This window comes from Dioscorea cayenensis, chromosome 1, assembly GCF_009730915.1.
Source record: "Dioscorea cayenensis subsp. rotundata cultivar TDr96_F1 chromosome 1, TDr96_F1_v2_PseudoChromosome.rev07_lg8_w22 25.fasta, whole genome shotgun sequence".
In the NCBI taxonomy this organism is placed as follows: domain Eukaryota; kingdom Viridiplantae; phylum Streptophyta; class Magnoliopsida; order Dioscoreales; family Dioscoreaceae; genus Dioscorea; species Dioscorea cayenensis.
The window spans coordinates 25,283,752-25,292,335 of record NC_052471.1 but is presented as its reverse complement, the minus strand read 5'-3'; the positions used below and the strand labels follow the sequence as shown (position 1 = coordinate 25,292,335).

The 8,584-nt window shown below is 42.9% G+C and overlaps 1 non-coding gene across 1 annotated transcript; it reads right to left on the bottom strand.

Moving 5' to 3' along the window:
* Positions 1 to 8,244: 8,244 nt before the first annotated feature.
* Positions 8,245 to 8,351, bottom strand: LOC120266519. The gene has a single exon (XR_005538193.1). It is a non-coding gene; the product is annotated as a small nucleolar RNA R71 (small nucleolar RNA).
* Between the last annotated feature and the right edge of the window lie 233 nt (positions 8,352 to 8,584).

The window sequence follows — 8,584 nt, the reverse complement described above, 5'->3', positions numbered from 1 at the left end:
GCGTAGATGTGACCTACTCACGTATACTAGATCTAGGAGAGATTGAAAGGGGATACTTGTACCTACATGCCGAGAAATCGGTTGTTGGTAGCCCTCCATTGCTAGGTTTAAGCCGAAGGATAGCAGGTTTACTCCTATTAGAGATTTCCTAGAACTTAATGCGATCATAGGTTTGTTAATCCGAAGAAATTCGATTGACATTCGTGATGGGATCGTAGGGGTTAGTCACCAGAGATTGGGGCTAATCTACTCACGAGATCTCTAGGTCTCAATTATCATCAATGCATCTTTAACTCATCCTAGTTTGGGACTTAATGACAACCCTAGGTGGATTCCTTTGTCTAAACACTACCTTCTCATGCTTGATACTCCCTTGTTTATTTACATCCGTAGTGCTAGTTACCCGCCATAGATTAGTTAGTTTATTTTATTTTATTTCATTTGTTCTTCAAACCAAGAATTGTAGGCTAGATAATGTATGAAGAATGAGTAATAATACTTCCTTAGCCCCTGGAATACTACGACCCCCCGTGTCACTTACAGTGGTATTACTTGGTGATCCCGTACACTTCATGGGCGATCAATTAGGGTGCCTCAAGCATCGTAGTCCCATGTTGTTGTCGCCGGCAAGTGAGAGACGATGTCCTCATCTAAAGACTACTGAATGCAATCAAGACGCTCTAGGATCCTTGCCTAGTTCTCGAGAATGGTGGTAATAATAGCCTCGAGTCTTGGCAGAAGATCGTGAACTTGAGTAGAAGATTGATTAGAATCAAATGAAACTTCCTATGCTGGTATAGCTGCCTTTGTATCCATTAGCCCTCTCTCAAGTGGTGCGTCTATAGCCTCTGTAGGCTCATCATCATCCTCCAACTCCTCAGATGATGGCTCCACTAGTGCATATCCACCCATGCTAGTCTCCCTCACAATACCCATTAGTCACATAATAAGCAATCCCAAAGATGCAAGGGTGCTGATCTTCTCATCCCCACGAATAGTGTGAACAAAACCCATCTTCAAGAGGAGTCACAAAATGTATGGTCTAGAAAGCAGTACCCTTACCCATAAATACTGACTCTGGTGGAAAAGATAATTAGCCACAATATACCGAAGATGAAGGGGTAATCTCTGAGTTACGAAGTGGAGATAAAGGAGATCCAACTGGCTAAGTGAGCTGGCACCCTCGCCATATCCTATCACTGATCTATTGAGAATAGCATAGACATACCTGTAGGATGGATGGGAGAGCATGGAGCTCTTGGAGTGGCCTAGAATAAACTAATAATTGCCACAAATAGCTCTGAAAAACATGGGCTGGTGTAAGACCAGGAGGATAATTAGTGGGAAGCTGTGTATACTCTTCCGTGCCATTGTAGTCTCTATCATACAGGCTTAGCAACATAAAAAATTGAGTTAAAGACATGCTATGATACCAGCTAAGAGCCCGAAACCGAATGGTGCCTTCCTTGTTTAAATCGGTGTGCGAACGTTCGAAGGAGAATGAAGCTTGGACCTCAAGAGTAATATCTCGACGGGCGGGGTCTCAAATGGAAAGAAGTTGATCCCAACCCCCATCTCAATAAGCTCATGAACTTCCTTAGCAAGTCCAATCTCCTCAAGTACATCCCATTGAATAAACCTTGTTTGCCCAAATTTCAATTTCTGGAGGCGCTCAAACCTTTGCTGCTATTCGGTGGCATTAAAGACCACTTATGGTGGTGGGGTTGGCTCCCAATTCTCATGAGAATATTTCTAAACAACTTTCTTGCCATGGCCAGCACCTATTGGCTCACCAAAATCTTCATACAATCTTTCTCATGCATTTGTGCAAGATTTCCACGAAAAATTGAAATCCATAAAAAATTTAACAATGGGGCCATGGAGAAGATGAAAGCTTACCATTGTGAATTAGAGAAGAAAACTTAGTAGAATGGCAAGAAAAAATATTCTAATCCCCTAAGAAACCAAGGAAAATTTCTTTGGGAGCCTAAGAGTTGAGATCGTTGAAGTGGAGAAATTAGAAGATGAAAGGTTGCAAGAACGGAGAAGATCAATAGTGCCCCTGACAAGTTCCCCTTGCTTATATCCCTCAAGTGCACGGGCTTGTCGAAGTAATAATCTCGGGTGAGCGGGGTCGAATCCACAGGGAGTAAGGAGTAAAAATACTTAATTTGATTCTTAGCTATGTGGAAGATCAATTGTGATAAGTGTGAATTTGATTCAATTCTCAACAATAAAATCAACAAGTGAAAGAGCAAAAGTAAGAAGAGGGTAAGGCAATCGATAAAAGATGGGGTACTCGGATAATGCTTCACCCTAGGATAATCTCTTCAAGTGCAAGAACCTCTATTATGCTTCCTAATCAATGCAATGGTGAGTCGTGGGAAACTCCTACATACACACTCCCAAATCTAAGGTCAACTATGCCTAACTCTATACATGTCCCGGAGGAGAAATCGAACAATCTCAACACCTGCGACTCAAGATAGAGTTGCAATGAACTCTAGGGATTCCAAGTGATAAATCTCTTCCTAAATATAGACCTAACCCTTTGGTCCAAAGTGGAAGGTCCCCTAGCCACAATTAAGCCCTAGATACTAAGATCCTCTCAACGCTTCACCCATTGCACGCCGCAACTAGGCCCCAGCGGAGGTTCATCCCTTAGACCACTCACTCTATTGTGGCCGCAAAGAACTAAAGGAACGGAGGTAGAATCTATCACGCCGAGGGGAAAAGGGGACGCTCCCTGCACTCTCGACTCACCCTCTCAACCCTCTCCAACCTAGTTTTGTCTAACGCCGTGGTGTGTCACTCACTCACAAGGTTACCAACAAGAACTCTCAACCCTAGTGTCACTCTAGGGAAATGTTCATACAATCAAGCATTCAAGGTTGGAAACTCACAATAAACATCAATTTATTGAAAGCATAATAAAGAAGTTCAATGAAACGAATACATCCTAGGGTTCACAATCATCCAAGTACCCACTAGGGGTTTAGCTCTCCATGGAGCTTAATACAATCAAAAGAAATCGAATGTAAAAGCAATGAATCCATAAAGAAACCCCGTCGATGGTGGTGTCGATGGTCTTGTGGAGAGTCCTCTACTCGTCGTCCAAAGATTCCTTCATTCGGTATAGGATACGCCTCGATCGAAGCTCCCCTACCAACCTTCTTCCTAATGGAATCACGATGTCGGAGCCGTAGAACTTCTCAAAAACCTTGGCCAATACCCCTCCAAACCCTAGCCGAAGTCCTCTCACAAGTTGGGGAAAAGATGGAGAAAAGAATACCAAAATCGGGGCTGAAATCGGGGCTTTAAATAGGGCTGCAATCGGGCGACTGCACGGGCGTGGATAATTTCCACACGCCCGTGTGGATTCTTTGTTTCTCTGATTTCTCAGCCGGGCTGCTACAGTATTACTACAGTGTTTTGTTGTAGTACCTGCTACAGTTCTATGCCGGAAATACTCCCGAATTCCATACTTTCATTGGGGTAACGCAAACGGGCACACGTTTACGTCGTGAATCACTTGCCTCTTCAATGATGTGCATGTTGGTGGATCTCTTGTTCTTATATGCATAAATCAGAATGTTCGAGTGTGACCGCCTTTGTGCCGATCCAAATGAATGTGCTCACTTGAATAAGAGGAGGTTGGCACACACTCTAGCATCTCACACCTGACCTATGTCTTCGCGTTTGAACCTTACCAAGATCTCCTCCAAAATAGGTGCATTATGATCCACATTGGCCTATTTCCTTCATACTCGGCCTCACAACCCTACCTGCATAAAAGTAACATAAAAACACACATATTAATGTAAAAACCTGACAAAAGTAATGCTCAACATAAGGAATGAACGCTTCACATTCATATCGCACAAGCACTTATCAGTCCCTTCATTACAATATAAGGCACATGGGTACTGTACACGGGCAGGTGGAAATTCTACCCGCTCGAGTGGGTTGCAAAATTTTTGTAGATAACCCACTCTGGCTTAAAAATCCAAATGAATGGCAATTTTATAATTAAAACCATGAATTACACTCTCAACCATGCCATACACAAAAACAGTCTAAAACACCAAAAAAATCAACATGAATAACTCAACACTAACTGAAATTAACAAAAGATACCACTCAAGATCAATCATTACTACAAGAATTTAAAATTAAGCTAGCAAATCACTAAATGCTTAGGTTGCCTCCCAAGAAGCGCTTGTTTTATGTCACTAAGCTTGATGTACCTTGCCTTACCTCAGGGTGACTCATGGAGATGGAAAATCTCCTTCTTTGCAACCTGCACACATGAGGGCCAAAATTTTTTCATATTCAAGGAGAATTGACTAAACATGTTACCGAATGAGGGAGTGCCGCTCTCGACTTGTGTGTGCTCATCCCCAAGTATGCTGAGATGCTTTCTAAAGTAGCTTCTCGACCTCTTCATGTGACGAAAGACCTTTTTCAGAAATCCCCCATTGGGTTGCTCTTCAGAAACTTGCTCCTCATGTTTACTCATCTCCTTCTCAATATCGGACCATTTTTTATATGGATCCGGATGTAAAAATTCTTTCTTATACTCATTAGCAATCTCATCATTAACATTCAATAAATAGCATGTGTCATTAAATTTAAGAGAATGCTTTATTGCTTTGATGAGACAGTATGTGATCTTCTCTTCTCCTATGCATAGTGTCATCTCACCTCTATCCATGTCGATGAGTGCCTTGGAAGTTCATAGAAATGGTCTCCCTAAAATCACTGGAACCTCCACATCTTTATCAACATTGACAATGCCCCTTGTGTGTGACCCGCAAATGCACTGGTTTGTCGAGTAATAAATCCTAGGTGAGTGGGGTATCATATCCACAGGGAGTAGAGAGCAAAAATACTTAAATTGCAACTTAACCACGTGAAAGTGAACAATGATAGTGTCGATAAAATGTAATGAAACAAAGATAAAAAGAAACAATAATGAGAGGTGAAAGTAAGTGAGAGGTAAGGCAATCGATAGAAGTGCGGTACTTGGGCAATGCTCCCCCTAGGATTAATGTTTCAAGTGCATGACCAACTATTATACTTCCTAATCAATGCTCAATGAGTCGCGGAAATCCTTAAGCACATGGTCACAAATCTAAGGTCAACCGTGACTAACTCTACACTATGTCCCAGTGGAGAAATCGCTCAGTCACAACACCTTACACTGTGTAAAGTTGCATCGATTTCTAGGGAATCCAAGTGATAAACCCTCTTTCTATGTATAGACCTAACCCTTTGGTCCAGACGAAAGGCCCCTAGTCAGATCTAAGCCCCAGTGGAGTTTATCCTCTAGAACTTCACTTTATTATGACCGCAAAGAACTCATGGAAATGGTGATAGGATAAATCACACTGGAGGAGAAAGGGAATGCTCTGCTACCTCTCGACTTACCCTCTCAACCGTCTCCAATCAAGCAATGTCTAACCCTCGTAGTGTGTCACTCATCTACAATGGTTACTAAGATGGACTCTCAACCCTAGTGTCTCTCTAGGGGAGAAATCATTCCACAAGAACTCAAGATTGGAACTCAACCGAAACATCAATTAAGGAAAGCATAATAAAAGATCAAAGAAACAATAACATCCTAAGGTTTACAAAATCCAAGTACCCACCAGGGGGTTTAGCTCTCCACGGAGCACAATACAATTGATAAGTTCTTGTGTGATATGAATACGAAGCATTCTTTCCTTATGTTGAGCATTACTTTTCTCAGGTTTTTACACTAATATTTGTGTTTCTATGTTACTTTTATGCAGGTAGGGTTGTGAGACCGAGTATGAAGGAAATAGGCCAATATGGATCACAATGTACCGATTTTGGAGGAAATCTTGCTAAGGTTCAAATGCGAAGACATAGGTCGATGTGAGATGCTAGAGTGTGTGCCAACCTCCTCGTATTCGAGTTAGCACATCCATTTGGAGGGGCACAAAGGCAGTCACACTCGAGCATTCCGACTTATGCACAAAGAACAAGAGTTTCACCAACGTGTACACCATTGAAGAAGCAAGTGATCCATAACGGGAACGTGTGCCCGCTTTGCATTACCCCGATGAAAGTATGGAATTGGGAAGCTATTCAGTCAAGACCAGAAAGCGCAGCAATGTAGCAACAGTGTAGTATGTACTGTAGAAGCACTATTCACAACCGGCCAAGAAACCAGAGAAACAGAGAATCCACACGGGCGTATGGAAATTATCCACGCCCGTGTGGAAATTCCGCACGGGCGCGTGGAGAATCCATGCCCGTGTAGTCGCCCGATTCCAACCCTATTTAAAGCCGAACCAACCCTGATTTTTGGATTCCTTTATCCATCTTTTCCCCAACTTGTGAGAGGGCTTCAGCTTGGGTTTCGAGGGGTATTGGCTAGGTTTTTGGAGAGGTTCAACGGCTCCGACATCATGCGTCGTTTGGAAGAAGGATATTGGGACAGCTTTCGTCGGCACCGATCCGGCGAGGTGTATCCTAGGCCGAACAAAGGATCCCTTGCGACGAGTAGAGAACTCTCCACAAGACCATCGACACGACCATCGAGGGGATTTCTTTATAGATTCATTGCTTTTACATTCTATTTCTTTGATTGTAATTAGCTCCATGGAGAGCTAAACCCCTAGTGGGTAATCGAGTATTGTGAACCGTAGGATGTATTTGTTTCTTTGAACCTCTTTATTATGCTTTCAATAAATTGATGTTTGTTGTGAGTTCCAACCTTGAATGCTTCATTGTATGAACATTTTCCTTAGAGTGACACTAGGGTTGAGAGTTCTTGTTGGTAACCTTGTGAGTGAGTGACACACCACAAGCGTTAGACAAAGCTAGGTTAGAGAGGGTTGAGAGGGTGAGTCGAGAGGTACAGGAGCGTCCCCTTTCCTCTCCGGTGTGATAGATTCTACCTCCATTCCTCGAGTTCTTTGCGGCCATAATAGAGTGAATGGTTTAAGGGATAAACTTCCGCTGGGGCTTAGTTGCGCGTGCAACGGAGTGAAGCGTTGAGGTGATCTTAGTATCTACGGCTCAATTGTGGTTAGGGACCTTTCACATTGACCAAAGGGTTAGGTCTATAATTAGGAAGAGATTTATCACTTGGAATCGCTAGAGCTCATTGCAACTCTATGCGAGTGCGAGCTGTTGAGATTATTCGATTTCTACTCCGGGACATGTATAGAGTTAGGCATAGTTGACCTTAGATTTGGGACTATGTAATTAAGGATTTCCACGACTCACAATTGCATTGATTACGAGGCATAATAGAGGGTCCTTGCACTTGAAACAATTATCCTAGGCGGAGCATTATCCGGGTACCCCATCTCTATCGATTGCCTTACCCCCCTTCTTTACTTTTGCTCTCTTTCTTGTTGCTTTTATTGTTGAGAATTGAATCATTATCACACTCCTTATCATTGATCTTTCACATAGCTAACAATCGAATTAAGTATTTTTATTCCCTACTCCCTGTGGATTCGATACCTGCTCACCCGGGATTATTACTTCGACACACCCGTGCACTTGCGGGATATATGCAAGGGGACCTTGTCAAGTTTTTGGCATCGTTGCCGGGGAGTAGGCGTTTAGAGATACTTTGCACTTTGTTTTCTTAGCTATTTCACTATACATTCTGTTTCATATCTTCTCATTCTATCATCGTTCTGATTTTCTTTTTCTTTCTTTTTGTTGCAGCTCCAGGTTATGACCCGAGGGAATCCATCAATATTGATTGTAGGAGACCTTGAGCTTGAACGTACACTTAGAAGAAAAGGGAAAGAACCTGTGGAAGAATAGCATAATTCAGCTGATTTGGAAGGAGAGGAATCTGAAAACATGGCAGGACAGAATGAGCAACAGCAAACACTATCCGACTATGCCAGACCTTCAGTGTTGGGGACGCAATCGAGTATTGTGCGCCCTCCGATTACAGCTCAGAACTTCAAGCTAAAGCCGGCATTCATCCATATGCTGCAGCAGTCCGTACAATTCAATGGTTTGGCCGTTGAGGATCCAAATAGTCATATAGAGAGCTTTCTCGAGGTGTGCGACATGCTGAAGATAAATGGGGTTACGGATGATGCCATCAAATTGAGAGCCTTCCCATTTTCCTTGAAGGGGAAAGCGAAGCAGTGGATACACTCATTACCTAGAGCATCAATCACTACATGGGAGGAGATGGTAGAAGATTTTCTAGCCCGTTATTTCCCTCCCAGAAAATCAGCAAAGCTTAGGAATGAGATCTCATTCTTTGTTCAGTTGGAATTGGAGTCTCTATTCGAGACATGGGAAAGGTTCAAGGAGCTCCTGAGAAAGTGTCCGCAACACGGATTCCCGGAGTGGACGATTGTTAAAACCTTCTACAATGGTTTGAACCCGAGTACAAGGCAACTCTTGGATGCCAGCAGCAGGAGGTACCTTAGGTAGCAAAACCCCTGATGAGGCTCGTCAATTAATTGAGGAAATGGGGTCAAATAGTTCCCAATGGAATGCTAGGAAGAAGAAAAAGGTGGCTGGTATCCATGAAATCGATGCGGTGACCTCATTGGCGGCGCAAGTAGAGAGT